The sequence below is a fragment of the Eleutherodactylus coqui genome, chromosome 9 (genome assembly GCF_035609145.1).
Source record: "Eleutherodactylus coqui strain aEleCoq1 chromosome 9, aEleCoq1.hap1, whole genome shotgun sequence".
Taxonomy (NCBI): domain Eukaryota; kingdom Metazoa; phylum Chordata; class Amphibia; order Anura; family Eleutherodactylidae; genus Eleutherodactylus; species Eleutherodactylus coqui.
Window position 1 is genome coordinate 130,000,463 of NC_089845.1, and position 16,736 is coordinate 130,017,198.

Sequence of the window (16,736 nt, forward strand, 5' to 3'; positions counted from 1 at the left end):
CGAGTGACTTTGAAAACACGGTACAACACACTTCAGCAGGCAGACTTTACAGCGCAGGTAGATTAGCATTCTTCGGAAAACTCCAGCTGAAAGTCCATGGCCACAGAACGGCAGTAGCTATCAGCCCGCTCTCGTGGACTGCAACGCGCGTGGCTGTCGGCTAAAGGTGTACCACTAGACGGTGATCCAGACTGCGGACGGCGGCATAGGAATGGTAAACCGACTTTAGGTTATTTTCAGGGGTTCGGCAGACTTCAGCACGGATCTTGCTGTAGGAAAGGTATAGTCCCAAGAGGAGGCAGTTACTTACCATGGCTCCCTTGGACTAGGACTCTTGGGGAAGAAAGATATTTGGTCTCCCTCACTCCCATGCGCGTCACATAGGCTTAGGCGGCCTTTCCTTCTCCTCCATCTTCGGCAAGGCAAGGGCTAATGGTGCCCTCGTGCGTCTCTGTGCTAGCGAACCCTCGGGTGGAAGATGGGTGCTTCTCAGCAGAGCAGACTTAGACTTCACTCCACTGAACTCTCTTGTGGAAGCCAATCACACATATGTATAGATTCATCCCCACCACGTCACATGGCACTGTAAGATGGATACATTCAGCAGCAGCAGAGCTCACAGGCAATGACTTTAAGGGAGTTAACCCTTCAGACGCTGCAGCTGTGCAACACGCACAGAGAAAATAGACATGACAGCTTTGCACAGTGCATCCACATAAGACAGAGATGTATGACAATTCTGGAGGGGACCAGGATGTCACTCTGGGACACTCCGGCGGCGGCGGCAGCAGCAGCAGCAAGGCTGTTGGAGGCAACGAGCGGTGAGCTGCAGGCCGAGCTAGAACGCAGCGGAAGAAGATAAAGGTGGTGGTGGTGGTGGGGGGAACCAGAAAGAAGCCAATGGCTGTCCACCCTCTTAGCATGCCCTGCCACAAGTGGCCCCTGGACACCTGGCCAGGCGTCGGGCTCTCTGGGTCTCTCTTTCTTTCTTTGGCACCCTGAATCTTTTCTCAGCCTTAGCATGGAATGCCTTGGCCCCACCTTTTGAAGGGCACCTGCTGCTGGGGAGTGTCACGTCTCTGCAACACGGGTCGGTACGAGAGCCGCCCCCGGCCCTTGCAGCCTCGGATCTGGGGAGCCGGCCCCCGGCTGGGCCAAAGGTGTGGGAACGGCAGCCCGAGGTAAGCTACCCGGGCGACTCGGGGCAGCTGGCTAGCGTCTACCGGCCATACCACCCTGGAAACGCCCGATCCCCTCCGCTCTCGGAAGCTAAGCAGGGTTGGGCTCGGACAGTACTTGGATGGGAGACCTCCTGGGAATACCGGGTGCTGTAGACTCCTGCCTCTCTTCTTCTTTTCCCCAGTCGAGCCAGCACGGAGCTGCTCCTAGCTTCCCAGAAAGAAGCAAGACCCTCGGTGGCCGCTAGGGGCCTAAAGCCGAAAGCCCCCCCTCGCACCCCCTGTCTCCGCCCGCAAAGGACAGAGTTAAAAGCGGCTTGCGCACAAAGGCCCCGGGCAAGGGTTGCCGACTGGCCGGTAATTCCTGGACGCTGCTGGTAAATCGGGTGCTCTTTTCCAAGGTCAGCGAGAAGGATTAGGGGGCTTTGGGAGTTCTTGGAGGCGACTGGATTTGGGAGGATGTTCCAGCTCCCGCTCAACAAGGCCGTGCGACCGTGAGTTGGTAGGAGCTTGTGACGGAGGGGTAAATCTGTCCCACTTGTAAGGTATATAGTTGAGCGAAGTGGCTAAAAAGAAATGTTGTCTGCCGCTGATTTTTGCATTGCTGGTGGAGGAAAAGAAAGACTTGAGATTGTGAAGGAGCCTTGGCTCTTGGAAGTGCGCCTCACCCGGTCGCGCGCAAGCAGCGGCAGCATGAGGCTGCAGAGAGTTGAGGGAGGGGAAGGCCAAGAGGAACGGGCCTGGTGTGGAGCCGTGCAAAGAACAGCAGCAGCGTCAGCAGCGTCGTCGGCACTGTGAAGCAGAAGAGCAGAAAGCGAGAGGCCTGTCTCTGCCTACGGCCACACCACCCTGAACACGCCCGATCTCGTCTGATCTCGGAAGCTAAGCAGGGTCGGGCCTGGTTAGTACTTGGATGGGAGACCGCCTGGGAATACCAGGTGCTGTAGGCTTTTGCTTTTCCTCACCGGCACCAGCAGGAGTCGCACTCCTCCCTTTAGGACCTTTAGCAGGAGTCGCACTCCTCCCTTTAGGACCTTTTCTTCCCTCACACTTTTTCAAGGGCGCACTTACTTGCTTTTTGTCGTTTGCTTTCCGTCTGCTGCTCTTTAACCCCCTAATGCCAGGAAAGCACCGCACTGCATTATCATAGCCCTCACAGCTTTCTTTCTGCTTCCAATGCCCTACAGGGACATTGAAAGAAATCTGTGGTAGAAAAAGAAAAAGAAAACTACTGTACCACCCCCTTCCTTCTACACTTACCCCTTTTTGGTAAGAAAGAAACGAGAAATGTACAGAAACAGACCCTGTGTTTGGTAGCTTGCTATCCGGAAAGACAATACCAGGTAGGATGGGGTTGTAGTTGTCAGTCTGCGACGCCACCGTTCCCCACAGCGGCATTCATACACGGCGGATAAATAAGACCGGACGAGCGTACAGTACCTCGGGTCCTCCGGACCGGTAGAGGCCCGGTGAAACTTTACGAGTGACTTTGAAAACACGGTACAACACACTTCAGCAGGCAGACTTTACAGCGCAGGTAGATTAGCATTCTTCGGAAAACTCCAGCTGAAAGTCCATGGCCACAGAACGGCAGTAGCTATCAGCCCGCTCTCGTGGACTGCAACGCGCGTGGCTGTCGGCTAAAGGTGTACCACTAGACGGTGATCCAGACTGCGGACGGCGGCATAGGAATGGTAAACCGACTTTAGGTTATTTTCAGGGGTTCGGCAGACTTCAGCACGGATCTTGCTGTAGGAAAGGTATAGTCCCAAGAGGAGGCAGTTACTTACCATGGCTCCCTTGGACTAGGACTCTTGGGGAAGAAAGATATTTGGTCTCCCTCACTCCCATGCGCGTCACATAGGCTTAGGCGGCCTTTCCTTCTCCTCCATCTTCGGCAAGGCAAGGGCTAATGGTGCCCTCGTGCGTCTCTGTGCTAGCGAACCCTCGGGTGGAAGATGGGTGCTTCTCAGCAGAGCAGACTTAGACTTCACTCCACTGAACTCTCTTGTGGAAGCCAATCACACATATGTATAGATTCATCCCCACCACGTCACATGGCACTGTAAGATGGATACATTCAGCAGCAGCAGAGCTCACAGGCAATGACTTTAAGGGAGTTAACCCTTCAGACGCTGCAGCTGTGCAACACGCACAGAGAAAATAGACATGACAGCTTTGCACAGTGCATCCACATAAGACAGAGATGTATGACAATTCTGGAGGGGACCAGGATGTCACTCTGGGACACTCCGGCGGCGGCGGCAGCAGCAGCAGCAAGGCTGTTGGAGGCAACGAGCGGTGAGCTGCAGGCCGAGCTAGAACGCAGCGGAAGAAGATAAAGGTGGTGGTGGTGGTGGGGGGAACCAGAAAGAAGCCAATGGCTGTCCACCCTCTTAGCATGCCCTGCCACAAGTGGCCCCTGGACACCTGGCCAGGCGTCGGGCTCTCTGGGTCTCTCTTTCTTTCTTTGGCACCCTGAATCTTTTCTCAGCCTTAGCATGGAATGCCTTGGCCCCACCTTTTGAAGGGCACCTGCTGCTGGGGAGTGTCACGTCTCTGCAACACGGGTCGGTACGAGAGCCGCCCCCGGCCCTTGCAGCCTCGGATCTGGGGAGCCGGCCCCCGGCTGGGCCAAAGGTGTGGGAACGGCAGCCCGAGGTAAGCTACCCGGGCGACTCGGGGCAGCTGGCTAGCGTCTACCGGCCATACCACCCTGGAAACGCCCGATCCCCTCCGCTCTCGGAAGCTAAGCAGGGTTGGGCTCGGACAGTACTTGGATGGGAGACCTCCTGGGAATACCGGGTGCTGTAGACTCCTGCCTCTCTTCTTCTTTTCCCCAGTCGAGCCAGCACGGAGCTGGTCCTAGCCTCCCAGAAAGAAGCAAGACCCTCGGTGGCCGCTAGGGGCCTAAAGCCGAAAGCCCCCCCTCGCACCCCCTGTCTCCGCCCGCAAAGGACAGAGTTAAAAGCGGCTTGCGCACAAAGGCCCCGGGCAAGGGTTGCCGACTGGCCGGTAATTCCTGGACGCTGCTGGTAAATCGGGTGCTCTTTTCCAAGGTCAGCGAGAAGGATTAGGGGGCTTTGGGAGTTCTTGGAGGCGACTGGATTTGGGAGGATGTTCCAGCTCCCGCTCAACAAGGCCGTGCGACCGTGAGTTGGTAGGAGCTTGTGACGGAGGGGTAAATCTGTCCCACTTGTAAGGTATATAGTTGAGCGAAGTGGCTAAAAAGAAATGTTGTCTGCCGCTGATTTTTGCATTGCTGGTGGAGGAAAAGAAAGACTTGAGATTGTGAAGGAGCCTTGGCTCTTGGAAGTGCGCCTCACCCGGTCGCGCGCAAGCAGCGGCAGCATGAGGCTGCAGAGAGTTGAGGGAGGGGAAGGCCAAGAGGAACGGGCCTGGTGTGGAGCCGTGCAAAGAACAGCAGCAGCGTCAGCAGCGTCGTCGGCACTGTGAAGCAGAAGAGCAGAAAGCGAGAGGCCTGTCTCTGCCTACGGCCACACCACCCTGAACACGCCCGATCTCGTCTGATCTCGGAAGCTAAGCAGGGTCGGGCCTGGTTAGTACTTGGATGGGAGACCGCCTGGGAATACCAGGTGCTGTAGGCTTTTGCTTTTCCTCACCGGCACCAGTACTTGGATGGGAGACCGCCTGGGAATACCAGGTGCTGTAGGCTTTTGCTTTTCCTCACCGGCACCAGCAGGAGTCGCACTCCTCCCTTTAGGACCTTTTCTTCCCTCACCCTTTTTCAAGGGCGCACTTACTTGCTTTTTGTCGTTTGCTTTCCGTCTGCTGCTCTTTAACCCCCTAATGCCAGGAAAGCACCGCACTGCATTATCATAGCCCTCACAGCTTTCTTTCTGCTTCCAATGCCCTACAGGGACATTGAAAGAAATCTGTGGTAGAAAAAGAAAAAGAAAACTACTGTACCACCCCCTTCCTTCTACACTTACCCCTTTTTGGTAAGAAAGAAACGAGAAATGTACAGAAACAGACCCTGTGTTTGGTAGCTTGCTATCCGGAAAGACAATACCAGGTAGGATGGGGTTGTAGTTGTCAGTCTGCGACGCCACCGTTCCCCACAGCGGCATTCATACACGGCGGATAAATAAGACCGGACGAGCGTACAGTACCTCGGGTCCTCCGGACCGGTAGAGGCCCGGTGAAACTTTACGAGTGACTTTGAAAACACGGTACAACACACTTCAGCAGGCAGACTTTACAGCGCAGGTAGATTAGCATTCTTCGGAAAACTCCAGCTGAAAGTCCATGGCCACAGAACGGCAGTAGCTATCAGCCCGCTCTCGTGGACTGCAACGCGCGTGGCTGTCGGCTAAAGGTGTACCACTAGACGGTGATCCAGACTGCGGACGGCGGCATAGGAATGGTAAACCGACTTTAGGTTATTTTCAGGGGTTCGGCAGACTTCAGCACGGATCTTGCTGTAGGAAAGGTATAGTCCCAAGAGGAGGCAGTTACTTACCATGGCTCTCTTGGACTAGGACTCTTGGGGAAGAAAGATATTTGGTCTCCCTCACTCCCATGCGCGTCACATAGGCTTAGGCGGCCTTTCCTTCTCCTCCATCTTCGGCAAGGCAAGGGCTAATGGTGCCCTCGTGCGTCTCTGTGCTAGCGAACCCTCGGGTGGAAGATGGGTGCTTCTCAGCAGAGCAGACTTAGACTTCACTCCACTGAACTCTCTTGTGGAAGCCAATCACACATATGTATAGATTCATCCCCACCACGTCACATGGCACTGTAAGATGGATACATTCAGCAGCAGCAGAGCTCACAGGCAATGACTTTAAGGGAGTTAACCCTTCAGACGCTGCAGCTGTGCAACACGCACAGAGAAAATAGACATGACAGCTTTGCACAGTGCATCCACATAAGACAGAGATGTATGACAATTCTGGAGGGGACCAGGATGTCACTCTGGGAAACTCCGGCGGCGGCGGCAGCAGCAGCAGCAAGGCTGTTGGAGGCAACGAGCGGTGAGCTGCAGGCCGAGCTAGAACGCAGCGGAAGAAGATAAAGGTGGTGGTGGTGGTGGGGGGGAACCAGAAAGAAGCCAATGGCTGTCCACCCTCTTAGCATGCCCTGCCACAAGTGGCCCCTGGACACCTGGCCAGGCGTCGGGCTCTCTGGGTCTCTCTTTCTTTCTTTGGCACCCTGAATCTTTTCTCAGCCTTAGCATGGAATGCCTTGGCCCCACCTTTTGAAGGGCACCTGCTGCTGGGGAGTGTCACGTCTCTGCAACACGGGTCGGTACGAGAGCCGCCCCCGGCCCTTGCAGCCTCGGATCTGGGGAGCCGGCCCCCGGCTGGGCCAAAGGTGTGGGAACGGCAGCCCGAGGTAAGCTACCCGGGCGACTCGGGGCAGCTGGCTAGCGTCTACCGGCCATACCACCCTGGAAACGCCCGACCCCCTCCGCTCTCGGAAGCTAAGCAGGGTTGGGCTCGGACAGTACTTGGATGGGAGACCTCCTGGGAATACCGGGTGCTGTAGACTCCTGCCTCTCTTCTTCTTTTCCCCAGTCGAGCCAGCACGGAGCTGCTCCTAGCTTCCCAGAAAGAAGCAAGACCCTCGGTGGCCGCTAGGGGCCTAAAGCCGAAAGCCCCCCCTCGCACCCCCTGTCTCCGCCCGCAAAGGACAGAGTTAAAAGCGGCTTGCGCACAAAGGCCCCGGGCAAGGGTTGCCGACTGGCCGGTAATTCCTGGACGCTGCTGGTAAATCGGCTGCTCTTTTCCAAGGTCAGCGAGAAGGATTAGGGGGCTTTGGGAGTTCTTGGAGGCGACTGGATTTGGGAGGATGTTCCAGCTCCCGCTCAACAAGGCCGTGCGACCGTGAGTTGGTAGGAGCTTGTGACGGAGGGGTAAATCTGTCCCACTTGTAAGGTATATAGTTGAGCGAAGTGGCTAAAAAGAAATGTTGTCTGCCGCTGATTTTTGCATTGCTGGTGGAGGAAAAGAAAGACTTGAGATTGTGAAGGAGCCTTGGCTCTTGGAAGTGCGCCTCACCCGGTCGCGCGCAAGCAGCGGCAGCATGAGGCTGCAGAGAGTTGAGGGAGGGGAAGGCCAAGAGGAACGGGCCTGGTGTGGAGCCGTGCAAAGAACAGCAGCAGCGTCAGCAGCGTCGTCGGCACTGTGAAGCAGAAGAGCAGAAAGCGAGAGGCCTGTCTCTGCCTACGGCCACACCACCCTGAACACGCCCGATCTCGTCTGATCTCGGAAGCTAAGCAGGGTCGGGCCTGGTTAGTACTTGGATGGGAGACCGCCTGGGAATACCAGGTGCTGTAGGCTTTTGCTTTTCCTCACCGGCACCAGCAGGAGTCGCACTCCTCCCTTTAGGACCTTTTCTTCCCTCACCCTTTTTCAAGGGCGCACTTACTTGCTTTTTGTCGTTTGCTTTCCGTCTGCTGCTCTTTAACCCCCTAATGCCAGGAAAGCACCGCACTGCATTATCATAGCCCTCACAGCTTTCTTTCTGCTTCCAATGCCCTACAGGGACATTGAAAGAAATCTGTGGTAGAAAAAGAAAAAGAAAACTACTGTACCACCCCCTTCCTTCTACACTTACCCCTTTTTGGTAAGAAAGAAACGAGAAATGTACAGAAACAGACCCTGTGTTTGGTAGCTTGCTATCCGGAAAGACAATACCAGGTAGGATGGGGTTGTAGTTGTCAGTCTGCGACGCCACCGTTCCCCACAGCGGCATTCATACACGGCGGATAAATAAGACCGGACGAGCGTACAGTACCTCGGGTCCTCCGGACCGGTAGAGGCCCGGTGAAACTTTACGAGTGACTTTGAAAACACGGTACAACACACTTCAGCAGGCAGACTTTACAGCGCAGGTAGATTAGCATTCTTCGGAAAACTCCAGCTGAAAGTCCATGGCCACAGAACGGCAGTAGCTATCAGCCCGCTCTCGTGGACTGCAACGCGCGTGGCTGTCGGCTAAAGGTGTACCACTAGACGGTGATCCAGACTGCGGACGGCGGCATAGGAATGGTAAACCGACTTTAGGTTATTTTCAGGGGTTCGGCAGACTTCAGCACGGATCTTGCTGTAGGAAAGGTATAGTCCCAAGAGGAGGCAGTTACTTACCATGGCTCTCTTGGACTAGGACTCTTGGGGAAGAAAGATATTTGGTCTCCCTCACTCCCATGCGCGTCACATAGGCTTAGGCGGCCTTTCCTTCTCCTCCATCTTCGGCAAGGCAAGGGCTAATGGTGCCCTCGTGCGTCTCTGTGCTAGCGAACCCTCGGGTGGAAGATGGGTGCTTCTCAGCAGAGCAGACTTAGACTTCACTCCACTGAACTCTCTTGTGGAAGCCAATCACACATATGTATAGATTCATCCCCACCACGTCACATGGCACTGTAAGATGGATACATTCAGCAGCAGCAGAGCTCACAGGCAATGACTTTAAGGGAGTTAACCCTTCAGACGCTGCAGCTGTGCAACACGCACAGAGAAAATAGACATGACAGCTTTGCACAGTGCATCCACATAAGACAGAGATGTATGACAATTCTGGAGGGGACCAGGATGTCACTCTGGGACACTCCGGCGGCGGCGGCAGCAGCAGCAGCAAGGCTGTTGGAGGCAACGAGCGGTGAGCTGCAGGCCGAGCTAGAACGCAGCGGAAGAAGATAAAGGTGGTGGTGGTGGTGGTGGGGAACCAGAAAGAAGCCAATGGCTGTCCACCCTCTTAGCATGCCCTGCCACAAGTGGCCCCTGGACACCTGGCCAGGCGTCGGGCTCTCTGGGTCTCTCTTTCTTTCTTTGGCACCCTGAATCTTTTCTCAGCCTTAGCATGGAATGCCTTGGCCCCACCTTTTGAAGGGCACCTGCTGCTGGGGAGTGTCACGTCTCTGCAACACGGGTCGGTACGAGAGCCGCCCCCGGCCCTTGCAGCCTCGGATCTGGGGAGCCGGCCCCCGGCTGGGCCAAAGGTGTGGGAACGGCAGCCCGAGGTAAGCTACCCGGGCGACTCGGGGCAGCTGGCTAGCGTCTACCGGCCATACCACCCTGGAAACGCCCGACCCCCTCCGCTCTCGGAAGCTAAGCAGGGTTGGGCTCGGACAGTACTTGGATGGGAGACCTCCTGGGAATACCGGGTGCTGTAGACTCCTGCCTCTCTTCTTCTTTTCCCCAGTCGAGCCAGCACGGAGCTGCTCCTAGCTTCCCAGAAAGAAGCAAGACCCTCGGTGGCCGCTAGGGGCCTAAAGCCGAAAGCCCCCCCTCGCACCCCCTGTCTCCGCCCGCAAAGGACAGAGTTAAAAGCGGCTTGCGCACAAAGGCCCCGGGCAAGGGTTGCCGACTGGCCGGTAATTCCTGGACGCTGCTGGTAAATCGGCTGCTCTTTTCCAAGGTCAGCGAGAAGGATTAGGGGGCTTTGGGAGTTCTTGGAGGCGACTGGATTTGGGAGGATGTTCCAGCTCCCGCTCAACAAGGCCGTGCGACCGTGAGTTGGTAGGAGCTTGTGACGGAGGGGTAAATCTGTCCCACTTGTAAGGTATATAGTTGAGCGAAGTGGCTAAAAAGAAATGTTGTCTGCCGCTGATTTTTGCATTGCTGGTGGAGGAAAAGAAAGACTTGAGATTGTGAAGGAGCCTTGGCTCTTGGAAGTGCGCCTCACCCGGTCGCGCGCAAGCAGCGGCAGCATGAGGCTGCAGAGAGTTGAGGGAGGGGAAGGCCAAGAGGAACGGGCCTGGTGTGGAGCCGTGCAAAGAACAGCAGCAGCGTCAGCAGCGTCGTCGGCACTGTGAAGCAGAAGAGCAGAAAGCGAGAGGCCTGTCTCTGCCTACGGCCACACCACCCTGAACACGCCCGATCTCGTCTGATCTCGGAAGCTAAGCAGGGTCGGGCCTGGTTAGTACTTGGATGGGAGACCGCCTGGGAATACCAGGTGCTGTAGGCTTTTGCTTTTCCTCACCGGCACCAGCAGGAGTCGCACTCCTCCCTTTAGGACCTTTTCTTCCCTCACCCTTTTTCAAGGGCGCACTTACTTGCTTTTTGTCGTTTGCTTTCCGTCTGCTGCTCTTTAACCCCCTAATGCCAGGAAAGCACCGCACTGCATTATCATAGCCCTCACAGCTTTCTTTCTGCTTCCAATGCCCTACAGGGACATTGAAAGAAATCTGTGGTAGAAAAAGAAAAAGAAAACTACTGTACCACCCCCTTCCTTCTACACTTACCCCTTTTTGGTAAGAAAGAAACGAGAAATGTACAGAAACAGACCCTGTGTTTGGTAGCTTGCTATCCGGAAAGACAATACCAGGTAGGATGGGGTTGTAGTTGTCAGTCTGCGACGCCACCGTTCCCCACAGCGGCATTCATACACGGCGGATAAATAAGACCGGACGAGCGTACAGTACCTCGGGTCCTCCGGACCGGTAGAGGCCCGGTGAAACTTTACGAGTGACTTTGAAAACACGGTACAACACACTTCAGCAGGCAGACTTTACAGCGCAGGTAGATTAGCATTCTTCGGAAAACTCCAGCTGAAAGTCCATGGCCACAGAACGGCAGTAGCTATCAGCCCGCTCTCGTGGACTGCAACGCGCGTGGCTGTCGGCTAAAGGTGTACCACTAGACGGTGATCCAGACTGCGGACGGCGGCATAGGAATGGTAAACCGACTTTAGGTTATTTTCAGGGGTTCGGCAGACTTCAGCACGGATCTTGCTGTAGGAAAGGTATAGTCCCAAGAGGAGGCAGTTACTTACCATGGCTCTCTTGGACTAGGACTCTTGGGGAAGAAAGATATTTGGTCTCCCTCACTCCCATGCGCGTCACATAGGCTTAGGCGGCCTTTCCTTCTCCTCCATCTTCGGCAAGGCAAGGGCTAATGGTGCCCTCGTGCGTCTCTGTGCTAGCGAACCCTCGGGTGGAAGATGGGTGCTTCTCAGCAGAGCAGACTTAGACTTCACTCCACTGAACTCTCTTGTGGAAGCCAATCACACATATGTATAGATTCATCCCCACCACGTCACATGGCACTGTAAGATGGATACATTCAGCAGCAGCAGAGCTCACAGGCAATGACTTTAAGGGAGTTAACCCTTCAGACGCTGCAGCTGTGCAACACGCACAGAGAAAATAGACATGACAGCTTTGCACAGTGCATCCACATAAGACAGAGATGTATGACAATTCTGGAGGGGACCAGGATGTCACTCTGGGACACTCCGGCGGCGGCGGCAGCAGCAGCAGCAAGGCTGTTGGAGGCAACGAGCGGTGAGCTGCAGGCCGAGCTAGAACGCAGCGGAAGAAGATAAAGGTGGTGGTGGTGGTGGGGGGAACCAGAAAGAAGCCAATGGCTGTCCACCCTCTTAGCATGCCCTGCCACAAGTGGCCCCTGGACACCTGGCCAGGCGTCGGGCTCTCTGGGTCTCTCTTTCTTTCTTTGGCACCCTGAATCTTTTCTCAGCCTTAGCATGGAATGCCTTGGCCCCACCTTTTGAAGGGCACCTGCTGCTGGGGAGTGTCACGTCTCTGCAACACGGGTCGGTACGAGAGCCGCCCCCGGCCCTTGCAGCCTCGGATCTGGGGAGCCGGCCCCCGGCTGGGCCAAAGGTGTGGGAACGGCAGCCCGAGGTAAGCTACCCGGGCGACTCGGGGCAGCTGGCTAGCGTCTACCGGCCATACCACCCTGGAAACGCCCGATCCCCTCCGCTCTCGGAAGCTAAGCAGGGTTGGGCTCGGACAGTACTTGGATGGGAGACCTCCTGGGAATACCGGGTGCTGTAGACTCCTGCCTCTCTTCTTCTTTTCCCCAGTCGAGCCAGCACGGAGCTGCTCCTAGCTTCCCAGAAAGAAGCAAGACCCTCGGTGGCCGCTAGGGGCCTAAAGCCGAAAGCCCCCCCTCGCACCCCCTGTCTCCGCCCGCAAAGGACAGAGTTAAAAGCGGCTTGCGCACAAAGGCCCCGGGCAAGGGTTGCCGACTGGCCGGTAATTCCTGGACGCTGCTGGTAAATCGGCTGCTCTTTTCCAAGGTCAGCGAGAAGGATTAGGGGGCTTTGGGAGTTCTTGGAGGCGACTGGATTTGGGAGGATGTTCCAGCTCCCGCTCAACAAGGCCGTGCGACCGTGAGTTGGTAGGAGCTTGTGACGGAGGGGTAAATCTGTCCCACTTGTAAGGTATATAGTTGAGCGAAGTGGCTAAAAAGAAATGTTGTCTGCCGCTGATTTTTGCATTGCTGGTGGAGGAAAAGAAAGACTTGAGATTGTGAAGGAGCCTTGGCTCTTGGAAGTGCGCCTCACCCGGTCGCGCGCAAGCAGCGGCAGCATGAGGCTGCAGAGAGTTGAGGGAGGGGAAGGCCAAGAGGAACGGGCCTGGTGTGGAGCCGTGCAAAGAACAGCAGCAGCGTCAGCAGCGTCAGCAGCGTCGTCGGCACTGTGAAGCAGAAGAGCAGAAAGCGAGAGGCCTGTCTCTGCCTACAGCCACACCACCCTGAACACGCCCGATCTCGTCTGATCTTGGAAGCTAAGCAGGGTCGGGCCTGGTTAGTACTTGGATGGGAGACCGCCTGGGAATACCAGGTGCTGTAGGCTTTTGCTTTTCCTCACCGGCACCAGCAGGAGTCGCACTCCTCCCTTTAGGACCTTTTCTTCCCTCACACTTTTTCAAGGGCGCACTTACTTGCTTTTTGTCGTTTGCTTTCCGTCTGCTGCTCTTTAACCCCCTAATGCCAGGAAAGCACCGCACTGCATTATCATAGCCCTCACAGCTTTCTTTCTGCTTCCAATGCCCTACAGGGACATTGAAAGAAATCTGTGGTAGAAAAAGAAAAAGAAAACTACTGTACCACCCCCTTCCTTCTACACTTACCCCTTTTTGGTAAGAAAGAAACGAGAAATGTACAGAAACAGACCCTGTGTTTGGTAGCTTGCTATCCGGAAAGACAATACCAGGTAGGATGGGGTTGTAGTTGTCAGTCTGCGACGCCACCGTTCCCCACAGCGGCATTCATACACGGCGGATAAATAAGACCGGACGAGCGTACAGTACCTCGGGTCCTCCGGACCGGTAGAGGCCCGGTGAAACTTTACGAGTGACTTTGAAAACACGGTACAACACACTTCAGCAGGCAGACTTTACAGCGCAGGTAGATTAGCATTCTTCGGAAAACTCCAGCTGAAAGTCCATGGCCACAGAACGGCAGTAGCTATCAGCCCGCTCTCGTGGACTGCAACGCGCGTGGCTGTCGGCTAAAGGTGTACCACTAGACGGTGATCCAGACTGCGGACGGCGGCATAGGAATGGTAAACCGACTTTAGGTTATTTTCAGGGGTTCGGCAGACTTCAGCACGGATCTTGCTGTAGGAAAGGTATAGTCCCAAGAGGAGGCAGTTACTTACCATGGCTCTCTTGGACTAGGACTCTTGGGGAAGAAAGATATTTGGTCTCCCTCACTCCCATGCGCGTCACATAGGCTTAGGCGGCCTTTCCTTCTCCTCCATCTTCGGCAAGGCAAGGGCTAATGGTGCCCTCGTGCGTCTCTGTGCTAGCGAACCCTCGGGTGGAAGATGGGTGCTTCTCAGCAGAGCAGACTTAGACTTCACTCCACTGAACTCTCTTGTGGAAGCCAATCACACATATGTATAGATTCATCCCCACCACGTCACATGGCACTGTAAGATGGATACATTCAGCAGCAGCAGAGCTCACAGGCAATGACTTTAAGGGAGTTAACCCTTCAGACGCTGCAGCTGTGCAACACGCACAGAGAAAATAGACATGACAGCTTTGCACAGTGCATCCACATAAGACAGAGATGTATGACAATTCTGGAGGGGACCAGGATGTCACTCTGGGACACTCCGGCGGCGGCGGCAGCAGCAGCAGCAAGGCTGTTGGAGGCAACGAGCGGTGAGCTGCAGGCCGAGCTAGAACGCAGCGGAAGAAGATAAAGGTGGTGGTGGTGGTGGGGGGGAACCAGAAAGAAGCCAATGGCTGTCCACCCTCTTAGCATGCCCTGCCACAAGTGGCCCCTGGACACCTGGCCAGGCGTCGGGCTCTCTGGGTCTCTCTTTCTTTCTTTGGCACCCTGAATCTTTTCTCAGCCTTAGCATGGAATGCCTTGGCCCCACCTTTTGAAGGGCACCTGCTGCTGGGGAGTGTCACGTCTCTGCAACACGGGTCGGTACGAGAGCCGCCCCCGGCCCTTGCAGCCTCGGATCTGGGGAGCCGGCCCCCGGCTGGGCCAAAGGTGTGGGAACGGCAGCCCGAGGTAAGCTACCCGGGCGACTCGGGGCAGCTGGCTAGCGTCTACCGGCCATACCACCCTGGAAACGCCCGACCCCCTCCGCTCTCGGAAGCTAAGCAGGGTTGGGCTCGGACAGTACTTGGATGGGAGACCTCCTGGGAATACCGGGTGCTGTAGACTCCTGCCTCTCTTCTTCTTTTCCCCAGTCGAGCCAGCACGGAGCTGCTCCTAGCTTCCCAGAAAGAAGCAAGACCCTCGGTGGCCGCTAGGGGCCTAAAGCCGAAAGCCCCCCCTCGCACCCCCTGTCTCCGCCCGCAAAGGACAGAGTTAAAAGCGGCTTGCGCACAAAGGCCCCGGGCAAGGGTTGCCGACTGGCCGGTAATTCCTGGACGCTGCTGGTAAATCGGCTGCTCTTTTCCAAGGTCAGCGAGAAGGATTAGGGGGCTTTGGGAGTTCTTGGAGGCGACTGGATTTGGGAGGATGTTCCAGCTCCCGCTCAACAAGGCCGTGCGACCGTGAGTTGGTAGGAGCTTGTGACGGAGGGGTAAATCTGTCCCACTTGTAAGGTATATAGTTGAGCGAAGTGGCTAAAAAGAAATGTTGTCTGCCGCTGATTTTTGCATTGCTGGTGGAGGAAAAGAAAGACTTGAGATTGTGAAGGAGCCTTGGCTCTTGGAAGTGCGCCTCACCCGGTCGCGCGCAAGCAGCGGCAGCATGAGGCTGCAGAGAGTTGAGGGAGGGGAAGGCCAAGAGGAACGGGCCTGGTGTGGAGCCGTGCAAAGAACAGCAGCAGCGTCAGCAGCGTCGTCGGCACTGTGAAGCAGAAGAGCAGAAAGCGAGAGGCCTGTCTCTGCCTACGGCCACACCACCCTGAACACGCCCGATCTCGTCTGATCTCGGAAGCTAAGCAGGGTCGGGCCTGGTTAGTACTTGGATGGGAGACCGCCTGGGAATACCAGGTGCTGTAGGCTTTTGCTTTTCCTCACCGGCACCAGCAGGAGTCGCACTCCTCCCTTTAGGACCTTTTCTTCCCTCAGCCTTTTTCAAGGGCGCACTTACTTGCTTTTTGTCGTTTGCTTTCCGTCTGCTGCTCTTTAACCCCCTAATGCCAGGAAAGCACCGCACTGCATTATCATAGCCCTCACAGCTTTCTTTCTGCTTCCAATGCCCTACAGGGACATTGAAAGAAATCTGTGGTAGAAAAAGAAAAAGAAAACTACTGTACCACCCCCTTCCTTCTACACTTACCCCTTTTTGGTAAGAAAGAAACGAGAAATGTACAGAAACAGACCCTGTGTTTGGTAGCTTGCTATCCGGAAAGACAATACCAGGTAGGATGGGGTTGTAGTTGTCAGTCTGCGACGCCACCGTTCCCCACAGCGGCATTCATACACGGCGGATAAATAAGACCGGACGAGCGTACAGTACCTCGGGTCCTCCGGACCGGTAGAGGCCCGGTGAAACTTTACGAGTGACTTTGAAAACACGGTACAACACACTTCAGCAGGCAGACTTTACAGCGCAGGTAGATTAGCATTCTTCGGAAAACTCCAGCTGAAAGTCCATGGCCACAGAACGGCAGTAGCTATCAGCCCGCTCTCGTGGACTGCAACGCGCGTGGCTGTCGGCTAAAGGTGTACCACTAGACGGTGATCCAGACTGCGGACGGCGGCATAGGAATGGTAAACCGACTTTAGGTTATTTTCAGGGGTTCGGCAGACTTCAGCACGGATCTTGCTGTAGGAAAGGTATAGTCCCAAGAGGAGGCAGTTACTTACCATGGCTCTCTTGGACTAGGACTCTTGGGGAAGAAAGATATTTGGTCTCCCTCACTCCCATGCGCGTCACATAGGCTTAGGCGGCCTTTCCTTCTCCTCCATCTTCGGCAAGGCAAGGGCTAATGGTGCCCTCGTGCGTCTCTGTGCTAGCGAACCCTCGGGTGGAAGATGGGTGCTTCTCAGCAGAGCAGACTTAGACTTCACTCCACTGAACTCTCTTGTGGAAGCCAATCACACATATGTATAGATTCATCCCCACCACGTCACATGGCACTGTAAGATGGATACATTCAGCAGCAGCAGAGCTCACAGGCAATGACTTTAAGGGAGTTAACCCTTCAGACGCTGCAGCTGTGCAACACGCACAGAGAAAATAGACATGACAGCTTTGCACAGTGCATCCACATAAGACAGAGATGTATGACAATTCTGGAGGGGACCAGGATGTCACTCTGGGACACTCCGGCGGCGGCGGCAGCAGCAGCAGCAAGGCTGTTGGAGGCAACGAGCGGTGAGCTGCAGGCCGAGCTAGAACGCAGCGGAAGAAGATAAAGGTGGTGGTG

At 55.5% G+C, this 16,736-nt stretch overlaps 12 non-coding genes across 12 annotated transcripts; all 12 read left to right on the top strand.

The window, feature by feature from the left end:
• The first annotated feature begins 1,217 nt into the window (after positions 1–1,217).
• LOC136579282 (5S ribosomal RNA) lies at positions 1,218–1,337 on the top strand. Its single transcript, XR_010786766.1, has one exon. It is a non-coding gene; the product is annotated as a 5S ribosomal RNA (ribosomal RNA).
• A 672-nt stretch (positions 1,338–2,009) lies between these two features.
• Positions 2,010–2,128, top strand: LOC136579320 (5S ribosomal RNA). The gene has a single exon (XR_010786802.1). It is a non-coding gene; the product is annotated as a 5S ribosomal RNA (ribosomal RNA).
• A 1,747-nt stretch (positions 2,129–3,875) lies between these two features.
• LOC136579283 (5S ribosomal RNA) lies at positions 3,876–3,995 on the top strand. Its single transcript, XR_010786767.1, has one exon. It is a non-coding gene; the product is annotated as a 5S ribosomal RNA (ribosomal RNA).
• A 672-nt stretch (positions 3,996–4,667) lies between these two features.
• Positions 4,668–4,786, top strand: LOC136579331 (5S ribosomal RNA). Its single transcript, XR_010786813.1, has one exon. It is a non-coding gene; the product is annotated as a 5S ribosomal RNA (ribosomal RNA).
• A 1,783-nt stretch (positions 4,787–6,569) lies between these two features.
• LOC136579345 (5S ribosomal RNA) lies at positions 6,570–6,689 on the top strand. The gene has a single exon (XR_010786827.1). It is a non-coding gene; the product is annotated as a 5S ribosomal RNA (ribosomal RNA).
• A 672-nt stretch (positions 6,690–7,361) lies between these two features.
• On the top strand, positions 7,362–7,480 carry LOC136579342 (5S ribosomal RNA). Its single transcript, XR_010786824.1, has one exon. It is a non-coding gene; the product is annotated as a 5S ribosomal RNA (ribosomal RNA).
• Positions 7,481–9,195: 1,715 nt separating this feature from the next.
• Positions 9,196–9,315, top strand: LOC136579347 (5S ribosomal RNA). Its single transcript, XR_010786828.1, has one exon. It is a non-coding gene; the product is annotated as a 5S ribosomal RNA (ribosomal RNA).
• Positions 9,316–9,987: 672 nt separating this feature from the next.
• On the top strand, positions 9,988–10,106 carry LOC136579355 (5S ribosomal RNA). The gene has a single exon (XR_010786836.1). It is a non-coding gene; the product is annotated as a 5S ribosomal RNA (ribosomal RNA).
• Positions 10,107–11,820: 1,714 nt separating this feature from the next.
• Positions 11,821–11,940, top strand: LOC136579285 (5S ribosomal RNA). Its single transcript, XR_010786768.1, has one exon. It is a non-coding gene; the product is annotated as a 5S ribosomal RNA (ribosomal RNA).
• A 681-nt stretch (positions 11,941–12,621) lies between these two features.
• LOC136579262 (5S ribosomal RNA) lies at positions 12,622–12,740 on the top strand. The gene has a single exon (XR_010786746.1). It is a non-coding gene; the product is annotated as a 5S ribosomal RNA (ribosomal RNA).
• Positions 12,741–14,455: 1,715 nt separating this feature from the next.
• On the top strand, positions 14,456–14,575 carry LOC136579348 (5S ribosomal RNA). Its single transcript, XR_010786829.1, has one exon. It is a non-coding gene; the product is annotated as a 5S ribosomal RNA (ribosomal RNA).
• Positions 14,576–15,247: 672 nt separating this feature from the next.
• LOC136579366 (5S ribosomal RNA) lies at positions 15,248–15,366 on the top strand. Its single transcript, XR_010786847.1, has one exon. It is a non-coding gene; the product is annotated as a 5S ribosomal RNA (ribosomal RNA).
• Positions 15,367–16,736: the final 1,370 nt, after the last annotated feature.